The 22,931-nt window shown below is 45.7% G+C and overlaps 2 long non-coding RNA genes across 3 annotated transcripts; one reads left to right on the top strand and one right to left on the bottom strand.

Moving 5' to 3' along the window:
- Positions 1-2,127: 2,127 nt before the first annotated feature.
- Positions 2,128-7,829, bottom strand: LOC120095285 (uncharacterized). The gene is made up of 2 exons (XR_015631302.1): positions 7,637-7,829; positions 2,128-2,602 (listed from the first exon to the last, which is right to left on the bottom strand). It is a non-coding gene; the product is annotated as an uncharacterized LOC120095285 (long non-coding RNA).
- On the top strand, positions 7,779-22,664 carry LOC120095284 (uncharacterized). 2 transcript variants are annotated; one of them, XR_015631303.1, is made up of 3 exons: positions 7,779-7,931; positions 8,472-8,806; positions 22,546-22,664. It is a non-coding gene; the product is annotated as an uncharacterized LOC120095284 (long non-coding RNA). The 2 variants fall into 2 exon arrangements; XR_015631304.1 differs by lacking the exon at positions 22,546-22,664 and adding an exon at positions 10,412-10,508.
- Positions 22,665-22,931: the final 267 nt, after the last annotated feature.

Here is a 22,931-nt window from a genome sequence, read left to right as displayed (position 1 = left end):
GGATTGTGAGTTCGCACCCATCTGGGGGATACCTAAAGGCATTCTGTAGTCTAGGATGCAGAAGAGAAGGCAGCCTACTTTCTAGGATAGTTTCACCACTGCCAATCTAAGTTGTGCCCTAGAAGGTGTATAGTGTTTTGGAGATGTGGCTGTGTTTGTGGCGTTGATTGAACCTATGATCTCACAGGTGAATACCTCGCTTCAAACCCATCGAGCCATGTACCTTAAACACCTAAAACTTTTTTTTTCTTTTGTCTTGTTTTCAGAGCTGGGGACCGAACCCAGGGCCTTGCATTTGCTAGGCAAGTGCTCTACCACTGAGCTAAATCCCCAACCCCGCACCTAAAGCCTTTTGTTTGTCAAGTACACCCCAACCAAGCAGTTTGTCTTTAATGCTTGCACAGGCTGGGCAGAGAGCTTAGTGAGCAAAGTGCCTTCAGGGCAAGCCTGAGGACCTGAGTTCAGAACCTCAGCACCCACACAGAAGCCAGACACAGAAAACAGCATCTGTAACCCCAGCCCTGGGGGATGGGGACAGGTGGATGTCTCCTGAGTCTACTGCCCAAGTCAAGTTGATGACCTCCAAATTAAGTGAGAGACCAGGTCTCAAAAAATGGTGGAGAGCAACAGCTGAGGATGTCCAATATTGACCTCTGACCTACACACACAAGTACACGTGCAGGTGCACCCACACATACATATATACAGAAACATACCCACATGCTTACACATATAGACACGCAAATGCATGCGGCACACATACAGGAAAAGAAAAGGTGTGTAAAATTCAAACATCAAACAGGGCGTTAGTGGTTTCACAAATGGAGTGTAGAAAATGTATCGTTGCCCTCGCTCCTAAGTGATGCTCTATCATTGAGAAGTGAGTGATGTCATACTCAAAACGACGGCGTGTCATCGGCTGTCCTCGGCCCTGACAAATTCCTTTGTGACATTATTAACAGCATGGTGGTGACAGTGAGAGGTAGCGACGTCAATACCGACAAGGTCAAACCTCCAAAGCCAGCATCATTTTAGCCTTCTATTGCAGACTCGGGCAATGCTGGAGAATATGGCTCTTCTGGGGCTGGGAGGCAGAGCTTGGCTTTTGTTTTGTTTTTGGTTTGCAGGACCTGGATCTCTCTGATTGACTTGTCTTTGTCTTCCCATTCCTTCTGATCGTCATATTTTGTCAGTGTGCGCGGAATGTGCTATACACGCTAGTTAGATGCTTAAGACGAGAGTGAATTCTGGTTAAGAATCTTCCCCTGGGGGTGTCTACCGTCTTTTAAAGAGAGACACATGAAAACGGAACAGGTAAACACACTAAAGTGCGGGGAGTTCAGGGACAGAATCTGCGAAGGGCACACTGGAAAGTCACGGAGGAGGTGGCTGGAGCACCCTCACAGTGCTCTATCCGTGTTGGACCAAGAAACGCACCAGCGAACAGAAGAGCTGGGGAAAAAGTGTAATCCCAACAATGCTACGAGGCAAACCGTCTAAATGAAAGGAAGTAGGAATAGGTGTGTACCTTCTGGAAAACAGCCCCTTGAAGCCAAAATTATACGTGTGTGCTCACTGGCACCGTCTTTCCTTCTACTCCTGCTCTTAGAACATCCCAAGGCTGTACCTACCATTCCTGTAGGGAAACCATTCTTGTTCTGAAACGAGCTAAACAGAGTACCACAGATGGAGGCTTCGTTTCCACCCATTTCATGTTTGCTGAGCCCCGCCTCCCAAGATCAGTGGGAAAACAGACACCGTGAGTCACTGTGTGGCTTCTAAGGAAGTTGGACGAGGATGAACCAAGTCTCTCCACCCTTCCTATGATCAAAGGCCTCGTCTCGTCTTGCTGCATGTGGGACTCGCTCTGAGGCCTGGGAGCTGACGTACGCAGAGATGACAGAAATGACAGGATTCTGCCCGAGGGCTCCAGATTTCTCCAGACACAAAGGCTGGATGCGAATTCGTGGGATCAGGCTACACGGCCCTACCCAGGTAGGGAAGGGGAGAAAAAAAAAATCTGTAGCTGTTTGGAGAGCGTAAGGATTGATAGTTTCCTTCTAAAAGGTAGTGTACTCCTTTCATTTGCGCTTCGGTGTGCGGTGCTAAAATGCAGGGAGGCATGGAATAGCTGTCACATTTACTAATGGGATCCATCTTCATAGCCCAGATCTTCAGAAAACTTTGTGCAGCATAATAATTCAACCCACCTCACAGAGCTTTCCTTCATTTCTGCTCTCTTGGGGAAGCGAGCAAAGAAACCAAGGCGTTTCCTGTTCAGCGCTCATGTGTTCCTTTAAGATGTTCTAAAATCCCTGTCTGCTTCACTTCGGGGGTTTTTCCATTGTCAACAACCTCGGGGTGGGGGTGGGGGCCCTCAGACTCTGGCCAGCATTTACAGACGAACCCAAGTGACTGTCATCAAGCAACCTCTCCCCGCTGACCCCTGCCTTCAAACTGGGCTCAGGCAACGTTCTCGACTTTTCCCACAGTCTGTGTGCTTCCGGCCAGAGAAAATGTAGCAAAGCCTGTTTTCCAACGTGAGCTTGTACACGCCACGCTCACCATCTCCGTGCAGAATTCTGCAGCTCCTGGCTGAGACCTGCGCAGAGAACAGAGAGACGCAGACAGTAGAATCTACTTTGAAAATCTGGGGTCAGGAAGAAGGTATCACTACTCCTCCCGTGAGGCCCTGTAATTCAAGTTTCCTAACCCATCATGCCTCTTTACCAGCCTGCCCTTGGAAAACAACAGCGAAGAGCTTGAGTGAATGCCAGGTGATTCTATTTGGCTCAACAAATATTTGTTAAGGCGTCTGCTGAATGCCAGGCACGGCGACGGGTTCCAGCAATTACTGCCTGCAGCCTGTGCCTGTGAACTGGTTGGCCATGTTAGCTGTTAGTTAGCAGGGGACAAAAGGACTGAAGGCCAAGCCAAACCTTTTCAAAGAGCATCCCATATGGCCCACCATGAGAAAGAGGCAGAAACATAAGGGGATCCTCTCTCAGGAGAACTCTTTGGCGTGGCTGCTCATCTTGCCTTCTGAATCAGAGTAGAGTCCACAGAGCTTGGGATCTCAGGTCTAAAGGCTTGGTTCAATTCCTCCACTTAAGGGAACAAATGGACGAGCATCTGACCGCTGAGTCTCAGCTTCCGTTAACATGGCATGAAAATAACACTCGCTCTGCCTGGCATGAGATGCTGTAGTGTGGGCCAGTACTCACTCTCTCAATCTCTCTGTCTCTGTCTCTCCCTGTCTCTGTCTCTCCCTGTCTCTGTCTCTCCCTGTCTCTGTCTCTGTCTCTCCCTGTCTCTGTCTCTCCCTGTCTCTGTCTCTGTCTCTCCCTGTCTCTCTCAATCTCTCTGTCTCTGTCTCTCTGTCTCTGTCTCTCTCAATCTCTCTGTCTCTGTCTCTCCCTATCTCTCTGTCTCTGTCTCTCTCAATCTCTCTGTCTCTGTCTCTCCCTGTCTCTGTCTCTGTGTGTCTGTGTGTGTGTGTCTGTGTGTGTGTGTGTGCGCCTGTGAGAGAGAGAGAGAGAGAGAGAGAGAGAGAGAGAGAGAGAGCGCGAGCGAGCCCTGGAGATTCCCAGTCAGTACATGTGGGTGGGCCTGAGATTCTGCATATCTAACATGCTCCCTGCCAATGCTTCTGAGGACAGGCCAGGGATTGTGCTTTGAGTAGAAGAATACAAACCACTTGTTAGTCAGATAGAATGCGTGGAATAGATGCCTATGATGGCACACCCCTTTTTTTTTTTTTTTTTTTTTTTTTTTTTTGGAGCTGGGGACCGAACCCAGGGCCTTGCGCTTCCTAGGTAAGTGCTCTACCACTGAGCTAAATCCCCAGCCCCTGATGGCACACCCCTTAATCTTAGCACTTGGGAGGTAGAGGACGGTGGATCTCTATGAGTTCAAGGCCAACCTGGTCTACAGAGCAAGTTTCAGGATAGCCGGAGCTATATAGACAGACCTTGTCTCCAAAAGAAAAAAAAAAGAAAGAAAAGAAAGAAAGAAAAGAAAAGAGAAGGAAAAAAGAAAGAAAAGATGGACTAATATACAGTGCAGACTACGTAAATATTGAAAATGCGTTCAGAATCCCCTCAGAGCCCTACTAATTGATGAGAACTAGGACTTCTATGGCATGGTCACACCACACTCTGGTGAAATCATTAGAAGATATTAATCCATCCAAACTCAGAAGTTTGGTCAAAGGGTGAAATAAAAGGAGGTTGGAGGAGATGGCTAAATGGACATACGGGTAAATTTCAGATCTCCAGAATCCATATTAGAAGCCATGAATTTCTGATACGGGCAAAGAGATAATTCAATGGTCAAGAATTCTGGGATTAAAGGCAAGCACCACAATGTTCACCCATGAAATCCCAAGACTGGACCAGATGATGCTAAACTGGACTTCATCCAAATTGTACAAAGATACCTCTGAGAACATTTCATCCCTTCTCTGGATACTGACGTCACACATGACGACAAATAGCTTCCCTGTTCTTCCAGGTGCCTTCAGGAAACATTTCTTTACTTCCCTAATAAAAGCGGCCTGCTTACTCACATCCTCAAGAGTATCAACTAGTTAATATTTGTGTGACTCGGGGGCTTTCCTAGTCCCAAGTTGTCTGGAAGAAATGAGCTTCACTCTGCTCAGTCCAGTTACAGTGAGGTGATCCTGTTCTTAGCCCCTGCAGGCCTAAGCTTCCAAGGGACAAAATGGGGTACAACTGAGGCACTTGCTGAGTTATATAGAAAATGTCACAATTATAATAAAAGCAAGAAAGCAGCAGGCCTGGTGACACACACGCCTTGCATCCCAGCGCTCGAAGGTAGAAGCAGGTGGATCTCTGAGTTCGAGACCAGCCTGGTTTGCACTGCGAATTCCGGGCCAAGCAAGGCCATATAGTGAAGCCCTGTTTCAAAAAAAACAAAAGCAAGAAAGACCCTGTTTTTAGGTTGACATTATCCCTGTGGGTTTTTTTACCTGCATTTAAAAACACTTGTTAGTTTCTGCCTTCTCTTAACCTATAGGGTTAGGTTCAACAAGAATTAAAGAAAAGGGGACTGGAGAGATGGCTCAGTGGTTAAGAGCACTGACTGCTCTTCCAGAGGTCCTGAGTTCAATTCCCAGCAACCACATGGTGGCTCACAACCATCTGTAATGGGATCAAGGTCCTCTTACGGTGTGTCTGAAGACAGCTACAATGTACTCATTATATATACAAAATAAATAAACAAATAAAAAAGAATTGAAGAAAAGCAAACAAGGTTATAACCAGAGTCTTAGAGCCTATTTCCCTCCAAAATGTCTCTGGAAAGCAGCTGGGTTGGGGACTCCAGCTCTATTCCAAACCTGTTGAAACAGAGGGGAGTCTGGCCTAAAGGAGGAAGGCCCGGGACAAATGAGTGGCGACAGTTTATCTGAAGCTGGCGCTGGCTTCATTAAGAGGCCTGGTGCGGTTTATCTGCTTCTTGTCCACAGAGCCAGCTGCTCTGAGCACTGAGTCAGGGCCTGTCACCAGCCCAGTCCCGGTGGCGTCAGGTTGGAAGGTTCTGAAACCATGAGTCCCCTCCCTTCCTCCTCTTCAATCTCCTCTGGTCTCTAACTGCCTGTCCTCAAGGGGTCAGATAAGAGCTGTGATTGCTGGAAAGAAGCTCGAGGCCCTGTGTCCTTGGGGACAGTGAGTCTTCCCCACAACCATTTGACTGCTCCAGTAAAGGAGGTAAAGGACAGAGAGACTGCTCTTGGCTTTAATGCAAGCCAAGGCACTTGTATTAAATTGCCTTTGTCCATGGCACAGTCTCAGGATGCGCTATGGGATAAACTTCCATAGTTCATAAGAAGAAGCCCAGAATGCAAAGCTGGTGTTGGTTGCTTGGTTTTAAAGCTAGGATCTCACGAAGCAGCCAGACTGGCCTCAAATTCATCTGAAGCAGAAGCTGACCTTGCACTCCTGAGCCTATGTCTCCTGTTACAAGCACGTGCAACTACACCCTGTCCAAAGCCTCTTCCTTAATATTCCCCAAGAGCTTGGGAGAAAACTCGAGAACAAAACACAAACATTCTGAGTCCTAGACTAGCCCTTCCTGAGCTAGCAAGGCTCAGTCCTTCCCTCAACTGTCATTAAATCCCCAGCAGGTGTGGCTGAGAGCCAAGGTGTATCATGTGATTCCATTGCACTCTGTAGCCCAGCTCTTGAGAACCATCCTACAACAGGTGCTAAAACATCCTACAGCATAAGCTAAAAATGAAAAGCAAGCGCTCTACCACTAAGCTGCACCCTCTGCCTCAACTATATGCCATAGACCTGAAAAACTGAGATGACCGACTTCTCCTGTACCAAAGAACACCATTGACATGTCCTGCTATTGAAATTTGCTTCCAAGTGGCCATTGCATTTCCCAAGGGAGGTAAAAGACAGTAAATGCATTTACCCAAGTCAAGGAAATGGTTGCTTTAATGGAAGTGTGGGTCTTTAAAACCCTCCAAATCTGCCAGGACCCAGGGAATTCCAAGTTCAGCGTCTTTGGTTTGTCCGGGGGGCAGGGGGATGGGGAAATCCTGCTTGCTCTACAATATCTGCCTCCCTTCCCAGTACCTCATGTTCAAGAGTCAAGATTATCACCAAGAGAAACTAGAAACAGCAATATTCCTAAGAACTTTCTCGCTGGTATCTGAGAGCCTGTAATCCTCTTTCTCTGTAACAGAGAAGCCAGACACCAGTGCATGCACCCAGAATAGCAAGTAGAGTCACGGCAGAGAGGATTGCAGATTTGGCCAGGAGACAGCCAGGCTCAAAGGGTACAGGGACAAAGACCTCGGAAAGATGAGGCTGTCAGCCGGGGTGGTGCTGCCCGTTTGGGAGTTTGCCGGCTCTCTCCAGTGAAGATGCTATTAAGAACTTTCAGAAGCAGCTGATTTAGGGAGCCCTACTCAGAAGGCAATGTTCCCTTACACTAACTACGTATTTGTTGGCCCCTTGAGGACTGAAGAGGAGAAAGTGCCTGAGCTGGGATGCTGGATCTCTCCAAACCACAGGACCTGATGTGGGGGTCAGCGCAAGTGACGACCCAGAGACAATTTGACACCGCGCTGTCTGAGCAACACGCTGGTGTGCACCCTCGGACCGTGTCGCCTGTGTGGCCTGTCTGCAACTGCAGGCTGCTGTGGACTTGGGATTCTGGAGCCAAGCTATCTGTGTTTAAATCTCCCCTCTCCTTGTTATTAGCTGTTTACCTAATCTCTCTAAGCCTCTGCTTCCTTGTATGTTAAATGGATGTAATGAGAGTATTTACCTCTTGGGATTAAGTAAGATCAAGTGCTCAGCACAGGGCTTGGGTCCATGCTAAGCACCTCGTAAAAGTTAGCTCCAATCACTTCTTTCTTTCTCGGGGCTTTTAGGGGAGGGATTCCACCCTTTCAGATGCCTATGTCTAGCCCAGAAGGACTTTCCCTTTGCTGTCTGTTCCCTTCATTATAAAATGAGATTAGCTCTAATGTCCTCAGCCCAGAAAATGTCCTTTCTCTCTTAGTTCCTTGGAGGAAAAAGGGGGCAGATGGGTTATTTCGGTCACTACTTCCAAAACTCTGTAAACAGAGAAAGAGCAGAAAGCCTAGCCGGCCAAATACCTGGAATTCAGGGCCCACTTGGCCTCTTCTGTCACCCCTCACAGTTCCTCTGCCCGGGCTCCACCCAGCCCTGTTGCCCCTGGCAACTGAGATGGGGGGTGGGCAGCTCCAAGAAAGGTCGGGAGAAAGGTATGTGAAGCCTGTAAGTGGCTCTCCCCAGCTCCTCAGAAAGCTGCTTATCAGGGACTGAAACACTGGCCCAAGCTTGCCACGACAGCAGGAGCTGCCTGAGAAGAGAGGCTGAGATAAATGAAGTATCCTTCATCCCCATCAGCGCGGGCCAGACAGAAACCAGGTGCGAGGCAGCGAGCCTTCATCTTCTGTAAACAATCTTCCACCGCCCACTGCAGCAGCTAGAGGGTGAGATGGGGATTAGAGGAACAGCTTCTGCAGGCCTGGGGCCTCTCAGCTGGACAGAGAGTTAAAGGGTACTGGAGAGATAGCTTGCTGCCAGGGAAAGATGCTTGAGGAAACGCAGCCGTTTGTCAACAGGGGGCTCGCTGGACCTGGCAGGAGAGAATCTGATATCTAAACAGTTCCCTGTGTCTCTGAAGCACTCTGAAAAGTTCGCCAGCTAAATATTTGATTCCACAGCAGATAACAGCCCCGGGCTCTTCCCACGGGCTTGAGAAAACTGGCCCTAGAGAGGCCTGGACTTGGCTAAAACCAGACAGGGCTGGAGGTGAGGTAGGCACATCCTTGCCCAGTTAGGGGCCAAGACAGGACCTCGCTGTAAATCCATGAAGAGGATTGGAGTCTAACTCCCTCTCCAAGGAGATTCTTCCCTCCTGATTCTGCACCTGCTCTCTACTCACGACCCTTTTCTTCAACAAAGGTTTCTCTTGCAAGAAAAATAACCATGACCCCTGTGCCCGGATGGAAGAGAGACGCGAATTTCATCAACCGGAAGTTACAAAACAAAGCTAAGTGCTCGAATCCCCTCAGGGAGGTGGAGGCAGTCCGGCCTGGCAGCGGGAAAGAGCTTTTCTGTTTATAAATCTTTAGCTTTCCAGCAATGTTGAGAATGGCGTCTCTAGTTCCAAGGTCTTCCGGAGATAAGAGAATGCACGTCCATTGCAAAGCAGTATTGCCTCCGAGAGATGGACAAATGTTGGAAGGCAGCAGAGACTTACAGGAGCTCCTGGGCCTTGAGTTCAAGCCTCAGCTCTGGTATTTACTAAGGGCATGACATTAGAATGTCTGAGTTCCCTTTTTATCTTGTCTTTTCTAGGGAGTGCATGATCAGATGTGTGACGATGGCACTTGTTAGAGTCCTTGACACTGTAAACACTCAGTGAGCAGGGCCACTAGAGTAACGAGTTACGAGAGCTAGTGAGATGGCTCCGTGGCTGAGAGCACTGGCTGTAGATTCAGTCCACAGCACCCACATGGTGACTTGCAACCCTCTGTACCTCCAGTCCCAGGGGATCCAATGCCCTTTCCTGACCTCCAAGGGCGCTGCGTGCACATGCACAGGCCAAACACTCGTGCATATTAAGTAAGAATAGTTCTTAATGAGAAAGAGAGTCATCAGATCTTTTTTTTAAATATTTTATTTATTTATTTATTATATATTATGATTACACTGTCGCTATCTTTAGACACACCAGAAGAGGGCATCAGACTCATTTCAGATGGTTGTGAGCCACCATGTGGTTGCTGGGATTTGAACTCAGGACCTTGGGAAGAGCAGTCGGTGCTCTTAACCACTGAGCCATCTCTCCAGCCCGAGTCATCAGATCTTGACCATGAAAATAAAGCTTGGAGGGCTGGAGAGACAGCTAAGTGGTTAAGAGCACTTGTGGCTCCTGCAGAGGAACTGGGTTCAAGTCCCAGCACCCACATCATGGTTCATAATCAACTTCAACTCCACTTATAGGGGATCTGATGCTCTTTTTAGACTTCCACTGGCACCAAGCCCTGCACATGGTGCATAGAAATGCATGCAGGGGGTTGGAGGGGAGGCTGGAGAGATGGCTCAGCGGTTAAGAGCACTGACTGCTCTTCCAGAGGTCCTGAGTTCAAATCCCAGCAACCACATGTCAGCTCACAACCATCTGTAATGGGATCCAGTGCCGCCTTCTGTTGTGTCTGAAGACAGTGACAGTGTACTCACATACATAAAACAAATCTTTTAAAAAGAAAGAAAGAAATGCAGGCAAAATATGCACATATAAAATAAAATAATATGCCTAGGAAGCGCAAGGCCCTGGGTTCGATCCCCAGCTCCGAAAAAAAGAACCAAAAAAATAATAATAATAATAATAAACGAATAACTATATAAATAAAACGATAAGGCTTGGAGACCGGTTTGGGGTATGTCTCAGTGGGTAGAGCACTTATTTGGCTGGTTCAATTCCCAATACCAAACTTTGAACACAAGCTTTATGTAAGAAAGCTTTCAAAGCTGACAAAATAGTTCAGGAGACAAAGGTGCCCACTGCCAAGCCTGACCACCTGAGTTCGATCCCTAGGACCCACAGGATGAAAGTTGAGTACCAATTCCATATGTATGAGTGCATATGTACCGGCTGGTTTTGTGTGTCAACTTGACACAAGCTGGAGTTATCACAGAGAAAGGAGCCTCCCTTGAGGAAATGCCTCCATGAGACCCAGCTGTAAGGCATTTTCTCAATTAGTGATCAAGGTGGAAGGGCCCATTATGGGTGGTGCCTTCCCTGGGCTGGTAGTCCTGGGTTCTATAAGAAAACAAGCTGAGCAAGTCAGGGAAACAAGCCAGTGACAGCTCCTCACCAGCCATGGCCTCTGCATCAGCTCCTGTCTCCAGGTTCCTGCCCTGTGTGAGTTCCAGTCCTGACTTCCTTTGGTGATGAACAGCAATGTGGAAGTGTAAGCTGAATAAACCCTTTCCTCCCCAACTTGCTTCTTGGTCATGATGTTTGTGCAGGAATAGAAACCCTGACTAAGACAAATTGGTACTGGGAGCCTGGTATTCCTGTGACAGACTGGCCATGTTTTTGTGAGGACTGTGGAACTCTGAGCTAGAAGAGCCATGGGGTGTTAAGAGCTGTGTGGGATGTTCTGTAGGAGCTTGGAAGATAATGTTGAGAACAGTGCAGAAGGCGGAGGCCTGGCTTGTGACATTCCACAGGGAAGATTAAAGACTCTTATCAGGGCCCTTGCTGTTTTGCTTGTGGTTTTGGTTAGCTGGGGCTGAAGGATCAGCTGTGATTAACAAGATACCAGAACTACTAAAGCAAACCCTTTGCATTACTGGGACAATTGATGCTGGTCAGCTGGAGCTAAAAAAAAAAAAAAAAAAAAAAAAAAATTAGCAATGACTAAGAAGAGACCAGCATCCCTAAGGTGGAATCTTCTGGGAAGTGTTTCCTGAGAGCACAGAGAAGGTGTGTCCAGAGGCAGACACGGTTGTACCTCGGGTTGGCAGCCAGATTTGGTGATGTGTGAGTCACCCAGGTGATGCTGGCTTTGAAACATGAAGGAGAAGCAGATGATGCTTGGCACTGTGAGAGGCCAGGAAAGGTCATTGGTGAACGTGTAGCCTTAGTGGTGGTTGAAGGCCCAGGACTGATGGGGGCATACAGGGAAGTTGAGGCTTAGCACCATGGAAAGAGCTTATGCGAGGCTCTTAGTGAAAATGCAGTCCGGTTGCAGCAGAAGATAGCAGAGTTTTGAAGACGCCAGTACCACGAGGTGAACAGCAGCAGCAGTGGAGTGCAGGCAGCTGGAGCCAAGAAGATGAGGTGTGCGCTACAAAGGGCAGAGCTGGAGAAAGACCCCAGGCCCTTGGACGAGCCCAGAAGATCGTAAGTGGATCCCAGATATTGGACAGTAGAATTTGATTTTGCTTTTGACTGTGACTGTGCCCTGATTTTTTTTTTCCCTCTTAAAGTAAGAAAGTATTTTAGTGGAGTCCACAGTTGAGAGACTTTAAACAGTAAAAAGACTTTGAATTTCTAAAAAGATTGAATATTTAAAAAGAGATCAAAATTTTAATATGTCAGAATTTGTAAAGACTGTGGGACTTTTAAAATTATTTAGATGTTGGGGATGAATAAGAAAGTAAGGCTTGGGGTTGGGGATTTAGCTCAGTGGTAGAGCGCTTGCCTAGCAAGCGCAAGGCCCTGGGTTCGGTCCTCAGCTCCGGAAAAAAAAAAAAGAAAAAAAAAAAAAGAAAAAAAAAAAGAAAGAAAGTAAGGCTTAATAGTGATGTGTTTGTGTGTCAAGTTGACAAGGGGTGAATTGTACTGGCTGGTTCTGTGTGTCAACTTGACACAAGCTGGAGTTATCACAGAGAAAGGAGCCTCCCTTGAGGAAATGCCTCCATGAGACCCAGCTGTAAGGCATCTCTCAATTAGTGATCAAGGTGGAAGGGCCCAGCCCATGATGGGTGGTGCCTTCCCTGGGCTGGTGGTCCTGGGTTCTATAAGAAAGCAAGCTGAGCAAGCCAGGGGAAACAAGCCAGTGACAGCTCCTCACCAGCCATGGCCTCTGCATCAGCTCCTGTCTCCAGGTTCCTGCCCTGTGTGAGTTCCAGTCCTGACTTCCTTTGGTGATGAACAGCAATGTGGAAGTGTAAGCTGAATAAACCCTTTCCTCCCCAACTTGCTTCTTGGTCATAATGTTTTGTGCAGGAATACAAACCCTGACTAAGACAGCATACAAGCACACCAAATAATTAAAATGTAATAAAATTTGATTATTTAAAAAAAACTTTGGGGGTTGGGGATTTAGCTCAGTGGTAGAGCGCTTGCCTTCTCCATCCCCAGCTCTGAAAAAAAGAAAAGAAAAAAAAACTTTTAAAGAGTTAGAATTTCAGCTCAGGACATAGGTTGGATTTTTAAAACCTTTTATGTTAGAAATTTTCAAATTAAGGACTAGAGAGATGGCTCAGTTAAGAACACTGCTGCTCTTGCCGAGGACCCAGGCTCAGTTTCCAGCATTCACACAATGACTGAAAACTGTCTGTTACTCAAGGTCAAGGGAACCTTCTAACCTTCAAGAGTTCCTGCACACATGTGGTTCACGTGCACATACTCAGGTGCACACACACACACACACACACACATACACACACACACACACACACAATTTTTTAATTTCACTATATTTTTTAAAATATTATAAATTAATGCATGAATAAAAGAATAAATGAGAGGCTGGAGAGATGGCTCAGTGATTAAGAGCACTGACTGCTCTTCCAGAGGTCCTGAGTTCAAATCCCAGCAGCCACATGGTGGCTCACAACCATCTGTAATGAGATCTGATGCCCTCTTCTGGTGTGTCTGAAGACAGCTACAATGTACTTATATATAACAAATACATCTTTTTTAAAAAGCAATAAATGAAATTTCATACATACCCATCTTCCATGATTACCACCCAAGACAAACTGTATGTCATCCTTAACCACTACATGGGTGTAATCTGTTTTCCGACACTCGTTTTGATCGCAAGTGTCAGTATTTTCCTTTAAGAGAAAAAAATAGGGGATTTAAGACTGGAAATGAGGGGGTTGGAGAGAGGAATCAGCTGTTAAGAGTACATATGAGGGCTGGAGAGATGGCTCAGTGGTTAAGAGCACTGACTGCTCTTCCAGAGGTCCTGCGTTCAATTCCCAGCAACCACACGGTGGCTCACAACCATCTGAAATAAAGTCTGATCCATATACATTAAATAAGTCTCTTAAAAAAAAAAGAGTATGTATGAAGTCAGTTCCCACCCACATAGAATGGCTCATGAACACCTGTAACCCCAGCTTCCATGGTTCCAACACGCTTTCCTTGACCTCCATGGACACCTGCATGTGCAGTGTATATACTCACATAGACACACACATATGCATATACGTACACATGAAAAGAGCATAAAGTAAACCCAGCTGCGTGGTACACACTTTTAATCCCAGCACTCAGTAGGCAGAGGTGCGCAGATCTCTGTGAGTTCAAGGCCAGCCTGGTCTACATTGCCCAGCCTGGTCTACATTGCTAGTGCAGACCACGCAGTGAGGGCAGTGAGACCCTGGCTACTGTACCTGGCTACTTAACTCTTTAGATTCTCAGTTTCTCCATCTCTAGAATGAAGATGATCATGATAAGACTAATTACAGGTAGGCCACAGGCTGTGGAGGAAGTGAGATGTCAGTGTTAGGCACTCAAACAGGAAGTTCTGTGTAAACACCAGTGTAGGCCCCATCTCTCAGCGTGTGCAGTGCCCAGCGTGTGTGGTGCCCGGCGTGTGCTCAAGGACATGATTTGTAGTTGCTAAATGCTAAGGAATGCAAAAACCAACTGTTTTTTTGTTTTGTTTTGTTTTGTTTTGTTTTTGTTGTTGTTTTCCAATCTTAGGCTGGTCCCTTTGCCAGTGCGGTCAGGAAAGGCGATTGGGCCAGAGAATGATTTATCCTGTAAGAGAGCAAGCCCTGGGCCCTCAATCTCTATACCCTGTTAGACCCAGAAAAGTCCCCTCTCATCACACGCATCTTTGTTCAGTGTCAAGGTCCAGAAAATGTCATACCATGTCGGGAGTCTCCAGGCCTCTGTCTCCATTAAGAAAAGGAGAGTCACAGAGTCGGTAGGCAAGACCTCAAAATTGCATTTTGAAAAAGAATCTGTTGTGAACACAAGCCATGTCACCCTTTCAAAAAGCATTTGGAGGTACGTATTAGACACAGACTCCATTGCTGAGAGAGGGGAGCACAGGGCAATTCGCGCTCCACAGGTTGACCTCCGCGTTGTTTTGGGCGGCAGCGGGAGAGACGCTTTTTCTTCCTCATCTCTCCGAATTGCATCCTAACCCCAACCTCTGCCTCCTGGCGGCCCGCGAAAACAATATTTTCTTGCTCAGCAGGACAAAACTTCCCATTTCCATCTGTCCTTTCCCTGTGTCACAGCTCCATGCAGATGGATTTCTCCAGGCTGTGATTTGCTCTTCCCTGGGCCCCGGCTGCTTTGTATCCCTAGAGCGCATCAGGGTGGGAGCAGAAATGAAAGGACCGAGGCCCTGTCAGCTGCTCTAGGGCTCAGGTCAGGTGATCCAATTTTTTAATGAACATGAAGGCTAGGGACTTGAAAACGAGGTCAAGGTTCACGGGAGGGCTGACACAATGTGCGTCAGGATTATTAAATCCTCACTGTGCACGCATCAGTGTCCCTTAATATCCCTTCTTCTCAGGGGCTCGGGGCTGCTCTCGGGAGTCGGGGATCCAGATCTCCTGGACGCCTTTGACTTCATGCTGTCGGAGGAGTACAGAGGACAGCTGACAGTTATGTCCGAAGAATTGGGTTTCCACTCTGACACTTCAGAATCCTAGGCTTTTCCTTTTGCCCAGAATCAATCCAAGGCCTGGTTTCCAAAGCGCTTCCAGGAGGAAGCAGCCTGAGGATGGCTGCCTCTCGGGCATGAGAATATTCCTTACTCCCTTTGAGGATACTGTGAGTGTTGGGGAATCTTGACTTTTTGTTTCCAGTTCAAATGAGGGCTTTCTTAGCGTGGCACTTCTAAGTATCTTTGGAAGGAACGTGGTTTCTGGTAGACTCTAGTCTTTGTGTCTTATACTTTCCGATTATTTCCTTTTAGCTGCTTCTAAGAATAAGTACTACCCACTTCTCTACAAGGAAGTGATGATGCCGGTCTATGGTGTATGGAGGTTTTGTGAAGTGTGCAAAGGCTCACAGGCTGAGGTAGAAGATTCCAAAGAACTCACTCTTAGAAAAGTGGAAGTGTATCTCAGTGGTAGAGGGTTTGTGCAAGGCCCTGGGTTTGATTCCCCAGCACTGGAAAAAGCAAGCAAACAAAGAACAAAAAAAACAAACAAACAAACAAACAAACAAACAAACAAAACAAAACCAACAAAAGGAACCTTAGAATCATCTCAGGATCATCTGGTCTAAGTTACCACCGATACAAAATAAACAAATAAATAAAAATTTCTGACATAATTACCTTTTTTTCTTTCAAGATCTTTTTTTGTTTTGTTTTGTTTTAGAGGGGTATTTTGAGGGGTGGGGATCGTTTTTTGTTTGGGGGGGTTGGCTTTTTTTTTTTTTTTTTTTTTTTTTTAGGGTTTCCTGAGTATCCTAGAACTCACTCTGTAGACCAGGCTGGTCTCAGACTCACAGAGATCTGCCTGCCTCTGCCTTCTGAGTGCTGGGATTAAAAGTGAGAGCACCCAGTAGGGCTTATTTCTATTGTCTTATTTATGATCTTATTGTTATGGGTCTGCCTCTCCACCACTGAGCTCCCAGACATGAGCTACTACTGCCCTGAGAGCCTATGATGCTTAACTGACAAATACTGGCTCACTGCTCTGGGGGGATTCAGTTCAAGCTTGTGACAGAAGTACTCTACAGAAAGTAATCCCATAATTCCTTTCAAAGTAGCTGGAATATCACCACTAGTACCCACCCCCTACATTTACCTTTCTCCTATTAATACCCTTTGGGGCCAACCCTTAACACATGGATCATGGAGGAACTAACTGAAGCCATGTCTTTGCCCAAAAATCTCCCTGTTGTATTGCTGGCATCGTCCGCTTATGTCTTAACTCCTCCAGTAATAAGGAACTCATTCACAAGCCCAATTCAATTTAGGACAGCTTTCAGCTGTTGAAAACTACTTAGCCATTAACTTCCTAGTTTCTCTCATAGAAGCCAGACAGAATGAATGGAAACCCTTCCTAAGAACCACCTGGAACTTTCCTTCAGCTCTTTGAAAACAGTGCTGGCTACTCTAAATATGTTTCCTCCAGGCAACACGCCTCTGGCTACTTCAACGTTAGCCTATACTGAGAGAGAGCAAGAAACTAGACGTGAAAGTCCCTGAATTAAATTCCTAACTTCGGGGCTGGGGATTTAGCTCAGTGGTAGAGCGCTTACCTAGGAAGCGCAAGGCCCTGGGTTCGATCCCCAGCTCCGAAAAAAAGAACCAAAAAAAAAAAAAAAAAAAAAAATTCCTAACTTCAACAGTTACTGAGTAACCTTGGGAAGTCATTTAATTTACTTTTTTTTCCATAGTATAGAGATTTTTATAAATGTGTGTATATGTGTGTGTTTGTATGTATGTATATATGTATGTATATATGTGAGTATATATGTGTGCATAAGTATGTATATGCATATGTATGTGTGTGTATATATATGTGTAGTGTGTGTGTGTGTACACACCTATGTATTTTCTGTTTCTCTATTTTTTTTGTTTTATGATAGACTTTCAAGTATCGCAGGCTGCCATAGAACTTGCTATGTAGCCAAAGAAACCTTGAACTCCAAAACTCCCCATCTTACCCAGAGTACTGGGATTACAAGCAGGTAACGCCACATTCAACTAACCTTACCTGCTTCCTTTATTTATTTATTTCTCTGACTCAGCAATTTATGTATCTATACAGCTGAGGACGACCTTGAACTTCTGATCCTCCTGCTAGCATCTGAGTGCTGGTTTCACAGATATGATATGGTTTTATGAGATACCAGAGCAGCAGTTCCCAACCCGTGGGTCTTGATCCTTTTGAGAGTCACCTATGATATCCTACATATCAGATATTTACATTACAACTCATAGCAGCAGCAAAATTACAGTTATGAAATAGCAATGAAGTGATTTTATGGCTGGGGGTCACCACAGCCTGAGGAACAGTATTACAGGGTCTTAGCATTAGAAAGAAACCGCTGTACTAGGGGATCACACCCATGCTCTCATGCACGGTAGGTGACCAGTTCACCAACTGAAGTACATCCTCCGTCCTCTGTTCTTTTCTTGAATGATTGAATGAAATAATGCGTGTCTGCATTATTTGAAGATTATAGGACTGGAGAGATGGCTCAGTGACTGCTCTTCCACAGGTCCTGAGTTCAATTCCCAGCAACCACATGGTGGCTCAACAACCATCTGTAATGGGACCCGATGCCCTCTTCTGGTGTGTCTGAAGACAGCTACAGTGTGTCATATACACAAAATAAATAAATCTTAAAAAAAGAAGAATGTGTAGCTACATATAACATCTGATAATTCAATAGGCATCTATAAGATGAACACTATACCAAGCACTAGGATCATAAGGACTAACAAGATGGTCTGGCATATGGTCATCAGACCACTTTGGAAGGCAGCTGTGCTCACCCCTACACCCCCCCCAACAGTCAGCACACTGTGGAATAAAAGTCATGGCTACATATATGTGTGCCTAAACTTTATTTTTTTAAAGTTTTTATTTATTATATATAAGTACACTGTAGATCTCTTCAGACACACCAGAAGAGGGCATCAGATTCCATTACAGATGGTTGTGAGCCCCCATGTGGGTGCTTGGATTTGAACTCAGGACCTCTGAAAGAGTAGTCAGTCCTCTTAACCACTGAGTCATCTCTCTAGCTCGTGCCTAAACTTTAGAAGTACAGGGCAAGAGCTCCTAACTCAGAGGGAGCCCAGAAAAACAACAACTGACCTGGGTCTCAGAGGATACACAAGAGTTATCCAAATGAACGCGGGGGTTTCTTCTAATGATGCCAGCCACTTGGTGAAATATTACTGCACTCTAACTTTTTATTTCCTGTGTCAGAGCCATGTGTATCCCAGGCTGGCATGGACTCACTGTGTAGCAGAAGACGGTCTTGAACTTCTGATCTTCTGATCTTTCCCTCCAGAGTGCTAGGATTACAGGTGTGTGTGCTTCTATGCAAAACTGAGGCTGTGGAGATGGCCTAATGGGTTAAGCCCTTGCAGAGAACTTGGGCTTAGTCCCCAGTACTCACATGGTGATTGACAGCCATCAGTGCAGGGGATCTAAAGTCCTCTTCTGGGCTCCACAGACAACAAGCACACACATGAAATATAGCCATACATTCAGGCACAACTTCAGTTTTTAAAAACTTCAGTGAAAAAGTGGGTTTCTTTTAAAAGAAAAAAGAGGAGTACTTTATTTTGAAAAGCCCGGATGGAGAAATAAAGATTAAAATTGCCACAGGAAGCCGAACTGGGAAAAGCAACAGCTGGATTTGGGCAATTGTGTTCATTGTGAACATCACATTTATTGTGATGTGCTTTGAATGTTTCCACAGTATTTTTAAAGTGTCATAATAACAACCATCCTTCCCTTGGTCAGAATCTGTCTCACTGGGAAAGTTTGGGGAAGGGGGCAGAATGGGGATGGTTATTTTCAAAAGTGCGGGGGAATGATGTTTAAACACAAAAATGTTTTCCTTTCCAGAAAAAAAAATAAAGTGTCATAATAAAATTTTCAAATCATTATATGATTTACACGTACCCAGATTGGACCTGAGTATAAACCATCACCTGCTTTAAAAAAAAAAAAAACAAAAACAAAAAACAAAAAGATACTAACACTAGGCAAAAAGATACTAATGTTGGTCAACTCTGGGCTCTGGATACAGTTGCAAAAAAAGTCAACAAAATACTGAAAAATAACTATAGGCCATGTTAGCAATGGAAATATAGATGTAGAATTGAAAACTATACTTTGTTTCAGAGCATTATAAAAAACAAATGATGAAGTATATATATCTACATAAAAAACTTAAAACAAGTCCAAGGAATGATGACACATGCCTTGATCCCAGCACTCAAGGAGGCAGAGGCAGGAGGATCTCTGAATTGGAGGCTAGCTTGGTCTACAGAGTGGATTCCAGGACAGCAAAGGCTACACAGGGAAACCCTGTCTCAACAAAATATATACTTGAAGCAAAAGCCTCTGTAGAGTTCAGTTGATAGAGTGCTTACCCGGGACCTAGAAACACACACACACACCTATAATCCTAGCACTCTGGAGGGAAAGGTTGGAAGATCAGAAGTTCGAGACCATTCTGTGCTATATAGTGAGTTCGAGGCCAGCCAGGGATACACATGACTCTGACACAGGGAAATAAAAGGTTAGTGTACAGTAAGTGTTCAACAAGTAGCTGGTAGGATTAGAAAAATAAGGGGAAAAAAACATAATGACTCTTGGATTCTATTCTGGCTGTTCCCAGAGGATAATGATCAGAGTCCTGGGTGAGCCTCATAGCCAGAGTCTATGATGAGCATATACTCTGGGTATATGAGGATATGGATATTTCACTTGGAGGGGCAAAGACTGGAGCGGGGGAAGCCATCATGAACACTTTATCATAGCTGGGCAGCACCGGGAGCAAAGGTTAAATGTTTCAGTAAAATAAATTTAGCTTTAAGTAAGGAAGACCAGTCAGAGAAAGTTGACTGTCTCAGAAGTCCTGGGACTCCTGTCTCCGGTGATGGGTCGGTTACAGTCAGAGGCTGGCCAACCACTGGACGGAAACACTGTCTGAGTCATGAACAAGAAACTGGGCCTTTACGGTCCTTCAGCATGCTCTAAAACGCTGTTAAATATGTGGACACAATGCTATAGATTATGTTATTGAGACAAATGTCTCCCTTAATATACTTAGCACTGTTATTTAAATCTTGGAGATCTTTATTTTATACGAGGAAGGTGAGAAAACCAGAACTTGAATAGATTTGTTGCATCTGTCAGCTATTAATATAGCACTATCTGTACCGAGTGTTGGGTTGGCCCAAGCTTTCCTCTCCTATTCATTCATTTATCTTTTCAATAACGTCATAAATATTTACAGGATATATATTTTCCTAGGTATTAAAGATACAAAAATAAATAGGTGGATAAATACTTGATAAAAAGCGATGGGATGGGGTTGGGGATTTAGCTCAGTGGTAGAGCGCTTGCCTAGCAAGCGCAAGGCCCTGGGTTCGGTCCCCAGCTCCGGAAAAAAAAAAAGAAAAGAAAAGAAAAAAGAAAAGAAAATGCGACGGGATGTGTGACATTGTGGGAGGAAAGAGGCCTGCGTTTGCTCTGGGGATGGCGGGGAAAGCTTCTCACGGAAGGAACGTCAGGAACGTCGGAACTGCAACTCAGAAGATAAAATAGAAGTTTTTCTAGACATGGACTGGATAGAAAATCGTTCAGGCAAGAGGAACGGCTTATTAAAGGACGAAGATAGAATGCTGGACTTCAGAAGGGCAAGCATCCAGGGCAAGTGAACCCAGTGGATCGCAAGAAAACTCAAGAAGCCAGGAACCCTAAGGGGAAGAGAGAGGGAGGAGCCAAGGTGGAGAGAGAAGGAGTTGGATGGGGAGGAAGGCAGAGATAAAGAACACAGCCTTCTCTTCTTCACATTTTCAGAACCTGTCTGAAATCCAGTATCTTCATCATTAAGCTGCTGACCTCCTGAAAGCACTAAGTATTTATAGGGTTTGTTTGTTTGTTTGTTTGTTTGTCCTTCCAGGTATCCTTACATTTTTAAGCGAACTTGCAGACACATTGCTCTCTTCCCGATTTTATTTTTCAGATTTTTTTTTGAAAGTTGGGCTGGGAGTTGAAAGAGGGTCTCTCTACACAGTCCAGCTGTCCTGGAAGTCACTCTGTAGACCAGGCTGGCCTTGAACTCACAAAGATCTGCCTGCCTCCTCTTCCTCACAAGTACTGAGATTGAAGGCTTATGCCACCATGACCAGCCAGTTTTCAGATTTCTTGACCACTTTAAATTCATCCAACCTTCCCTGTTACATACCTTTAAAAGGCTTGGCTGTTATGACATTTCTCAAAAGTGCATTAGACGTAGACAGCTCTTGTGCTCACGTGCATGAAAATACTCAAGGGCCCCCCAGGTTAATTGTTGCCTGTGGTCTCTTTTTCTGAGGTCTAGAGGAAGGAGGGGCTGGTTGCTAAGGGTATAATTTGGGTGGTTCCCTGTTTTGATTGATAGATTAAGTCACCAACACATTTTTCTACTGCCCATACTCTTTCCCATAATGCATCTGACTTCAATTTACACATGCCCAGTTATACATCAGCACAAAGTGGCAAACGGGAGTTGGAGCAGCCAAGAGTACTGGCTGCTCTTCCAGAGGACCCAGGTTCAATTCCCAGCACCCCACCTACCTGGTAGCGCGACACTATCTGTAACTGAGGACATAGTTTGCACCCAAAACTAATCAAACTGGATCCAGTTTTCTGGTGCATAGAGTCCCAGATACAACAGTATCCCCTCGGCTTGCCTGCCTCGCTGGGCTTCTTCCTTCCAAGTAGCCAGCGGTGTTTCTATAGCCTACAGGCAGGGCTGGAGACAGGAGGGGGAAGCTCGAGAGCAGAGGAGACTTACAAAGCTTAAACTTGGCCTTATGGAAACTCGCTTTAAATCCCACCCTTTAACATTCTCGGTGCCGTTTAATGATTTTTTCCCCGTGATTCTCTAAACAAATTGATACTCTCTTTGGTCAGGGGGGGTCAAGTGACTATTGGCAAAGTAAGTGAACTATGGAGGTCTTGGAGTCCCTTAGCTTGTGAAACTTATCAAGACCTATTATTCCAGCCTGTCTCCAGGCAGGCTCCAGTGTATGAAGAAAAAAAAAAAAAAAGTTTGGTAAGACGCCTGGCTCTTGCCTTCCTATAAACTATCTAATCTGTTTGACACTTCTTACTGGAGCCGGCAAAAACCCTGATAGAGGCTCAGCTGACGGCTGGAATCTCTAGCGATGTTGGAAATGTCATCTGCTCTTTCTCGAATATGTCTCTCTCATTCAGGTGTGTACCCCGTGTGATAGCCTTTTACCCCGGCACGCACCAAGCCTCTGTGCCCAAAACGCTGAAACGATAAGGAAAGAGCTTGTCACATTGCTCATTCAGAGAAAGGGGTGCAGAGACGCCTTGTTGCTATGAACGGGGTGGGCTTAAAACCAAGGCTTACCCTGGCTTTCCCCCTCTCGAGCGTGTGCCTAGCTCATCTGGAGAGCAAAAGGTAAACCACAAAGAGAAAATAAATAGACTCTCTCTGAGGGAGCTACCCAGGCGTTCCCTGTGGTCAACTCCTTATCTACAGACAGCAAAATTCTTTACAACATCTGATCTTTTCTTTTTTTTAATGTTTCTGCATATTCAGGATTTACTGCCTGGCTGCTGGGCTCTGCTGTGATGCCCTTATCAAGAGCCCCTTCAGAGCTTTCTAGACGGATTGCAAGGTTGGCGTATTTTTAAATAAACAGCAAGCTGGGCCCAGAATGTGGCTTCTTTGGGGCTAAAGCAACATTTGCATAAAGCAGGAGAACAGATGCCAGACCCAAGTGATCTACTGCTCTTATCTGGCTATGAATCTCTCCTCTCCCTTTGGATCTCCCCCAGATTCCCCCACATGTTAATTTTGCTGTCAGGGCCACTCTTCTTGGCCCCAGGACCTGTGCTAAGTTATCAGACGGAAGTCGCCGTGGTCCCTGGGTTTCTGCCCTCCATCTGCCTGGTGCTTGGCTCTGCAGATCACAGGTGGAAGTT

This window comes from Rattus norvegicus, chromosome 10 (assembly GCF_021556685.1).
Source record: "Rattus norvegicus strain SHRSP/BbbUtx chromosome 10, alternate assembly SHRSP_T2T, whole genome shotgun sequence".
Taxonomy (NCBI): domain Eukaryota; kingdom Metazoa; phylum Chordata; class Mammalia; order Rodentia; family Muridae; genus Rattus; species Rattus norvegicus.
Note: the sequence above shows the minus strand (reverse complement) of the source record. Positions and strands in the feature narration are given on the sequence as shown.